The sequence below is a fragment of the Pundamilia nyererei genome, unplaced genomic scaffold, assembly GCF_000239375.1.
Source record: "Pundamilia nyererei isolate P.nyererei 1_Seehausen unplaced genomic scaffold, PunNye1.0 scaffold00237, whole genome shotgun sequence".
In the NCBI taxonomy this organism is placed as follows: domain Eukaryota; kingdom Metazoa; phylum Chordata; class Actinopteri; order Cichliformes; family Cichlidae; genus Pundamilia; species Pundamilia nyererei.
In genome coordinates, this window is record NW_005187638.1 from 868988 (window position 1) to 872319 (window position 3332).

General features: G+C 38.9%; 1 protein-coding gene across 1 annotated transcript in view; it reads left to right on the forward strand.

The window, feature by feature from the left end:
* Nucleotides 1–3332, forward strand: part of LOC102202933 (alpha-1,3-mannosyl-glycoprotein 4-beta-N-acetylglucosaminyltransferase B) — a 36421-nt gene that overhangs the window by 31765 nt on the left and 1324 nt on the right. The window lies entirely within an intron of this gene.

Sequence of the window (3332 nt, forward strand, 5' to 3'; positions counted from 1 at the left end):
GTAAAGTTAGACAGACATGGAATCCCTGTGTGGAAGATAAGAGGGAAACCTCATCGTTTAGTTTCAGGTCCACAAGCTTTTCAGTTCACAATAACAACAAACAAACAAACAAAGGATTGGAACAAGATTTCTGTTTTTATTTTTTATTATGAAATATCCAGTGCTAGATGTGGTTCCTTAAAGGCCAGGACAGTTGATTCTGCTCATCTGCACACAGCAGTGTCAGTGGGAGAAACGTTTCATCTCATCCAAGTGACTCAAGTCAAGTCATCTTTATTTATATAGCACATTTAAAAGACATCAAGTGTCGGCCAAAGTGCTGAACAGAGGGATAATGTGATAAAAAGAATTAAAATAGATAAGATGGAAACTATCACCACTCACAAAGTTTTTCAGTCGCAGTCACGCACAGACAAATCCCACAGTTGTGCAACTGATCACAACCATAAAACAGCCGTTTCAAACAATAACGCTGCAGATGTGGAAGCAAAGTAATTGTGGATGTCTGATCAGGCCTCATAGCACAGAGTGTACCCGGGGAAATTACACCAAGTCTGTATAGTTTGTCTAAGATACACAGCATAAGCAGCTGAGGCCTTTAAACTTCTCATAAGTGATCGTGATTGACTGCGAGGGCTACTTTCTTTTTGCCATTATGTATTTTAACAGAATGACATCACTAGTCCCCAGAGTCCGTGTCTGTTCCCAGATCAGCTAAATAGAACTTTTGACTCAAACAGTAAAATGATCAAATGTGGACTATCCAGTATTAAGTTAATAAATGATTTAATAATTGATCAAAATACAGATTTATTTTGTTTTCCTTCAAAAACCTGGCTGCAGCTGGATGAATTTGTCTAAATGAATAACCCTCCCAGAGTTCTGCTAAACCGCTATCTGGGTCCTCACAGCACAGGCTGAGGACGAGTGGCAGCAAATTTTTACTCAAAGAATTATCAAGAAATCCAAATAATTTGACAGATTCATGATTCATTTGAAAGCCTCACTCTTGGCCTTGTTACCCTCTAACACATGAAGAAGTTTGGTTTTGTTTCTGCCTGATTTCTTAGACTTTTTACCTGAATTGTTGCTCATAACATTCACGTGTATGCGCCAAATGACAACCCCTACACTGCATTGTTACTCTTTGCTAAATATGAATGAACTGACTGACTGTTTTGATCACACACGACATAGAAACTGACCAATAACCCAAATCTGTCTGGACAGTAACGTCCATTTTACAGTAATGGACTGCACAGTTTCAGTACACTCTTCTTTTTTTTTTAGGACAGTGCTGTAAGGCAAGGCAAGTTTATTTATATAGCACAATTCAACAACAAGGTGATTCAAAGTGCTTTACAGAGACATTAAAAAACAATAAAAAGCATGGTAATAATTTTTTTAAAGGTGCTTCCTTCTTATCTTCTTCAGTGGAAGAATATGCCACAATAATGTAGAGCAGCTATGTAAATGTTATTCTCAGAAGTCAAATATCTCGTGTTACAACCTCACTGCATATGTTGCAGAAAACTGTGGCTCCTCTGAAGAAAGCTTGAAATCAGAGGTTTGATCCCCTGATGTAAGACAGATAACTTGTAAACTGGAGAGGAAATGACATGGCACTCATTTAAAATAACTTTGTTTTGCACGGAAAGATAGTTTGCAGCTCTACAAAAACCCTTCCACAGACTAGGTCATTTTACTACTGGCTACTGATGTAGTAAAATGAGATAACCCCAGGCTTCTTTCAGCACTGTCGCCAGGCTGACAGTCAGGGCCAAGTCTTCCTTTTTTACCTGTTTTATCTGAACTAATAATGAATTTCACCACAAATAAAATGTTCCAGTCACAAAGAAAAAAAACATGTACATTTTATTGCATACGTATACATTTTATTTTTGCGGGTCATACCCAGATGTATTGAGCTATGAAGCTGGATGACACCAATTTAAAGCAGCGGTCCCCAACAACCAGGGCACCGGTACCGGTCTGTGAGCCGTTTGGTACCGGGCCGGGAGAGTTGGGCTCAGCTGTGAAATTTATGGTTAACTCTGTTTCCCGGGGTCTTTTCCCGTGGTGTAGCTGTGTCTCTTAATTTGAAAGAAATATTTACACGTTACCATAGTGACCAGAGAGCGTTAAGGGGCAGAGAGGAGGATGTTACTCTCAGTGTTGTCTGCGAATTTCAGGAGGGCGCTGCTAACAAAGTTACACGATTACACAGTGAATTCACGTTTGCTATTATTATATTTACAAAATACAGTTTTTGTCTTTGTCCTATCAAAGACAGCTTAAAGGTGAAAATATCGTCTGATATTAAACCGACACGTGGCGCAAAAAACGTTGGACTGCTGATTCAAAGTCATGTCTTAAAGACATAAAAGGCTGGCTGACTTCTAATTTCTTACTTCTGATCTCAGACAAAACTGAGATTATGTTACTCGGCCTGAAAAATCTTAGTAACATTGTTTCTAACCAGGATGGCATTAGCTTGGCCTCCAGCAACAAATATGTAGCGCTGCTTTCATCCACAGAGCATCTCTAAAGTTATATCCTGTCTCCGAGTGATGCCGATGCTTTGGGGCTGGACTGCTGCAGACCAGGATTAGGAGGTTGTTCTAAAAGTTCCTGAAAAGCCTCCAGTTAATTCAAAATGCTGCAGTGGGAGCACAGAGAGAAAGTTATTTCTCTAATACCATGATGTCTTGCCAGTTTGGATTTGGGAGACAGACATCCTCTCTTCTTTTAAGATTAGATTCAAAACTTTTGGATAAACCTTATAGTTGGGGCTAAATCAGTAGAGAGCTGTCGGGAATATGTCGCGCAAACCTCAGCTTAAAACTGACTAAAACTCTGCAGAAGACTGCCTGCGCGTCCTCAGTCTTCTTGCGGTGACGTCTTCTTGGCACACCTGTCTTTGACATCCTCATTCGTATGGACCTTAACCTTCAGTTTGGAAACGGTACTAGTGCTTGTACTGAGTTTACACTTTCAAATGATGACATATAATCGCATGATTTCTCCCCTTATATTACTCGTTGACTCTGACTACATGTCCTGATAGGACTTCATAAAAACCTGTAAAAATGCCAAAGCAGTAAGGTAAACAAAAAGACAACACGTGTGGTCGTTACGTAAATTTACAAGTTCGTAATTGTTCCATAAACATGGGCAGCATTACCAGTGTTGGGCAAGTTGCTTTGAAAAAGTAATTAATTTTAGTTACTAGTTACTTCTTCAAAAAAGTAACTGAGTTAGTGAGTTAGAAGATTCTAAAAGTAATTAATTACTTGAAAAGTAACTATTGCGTTACTTTAAAAAAAAAAAAA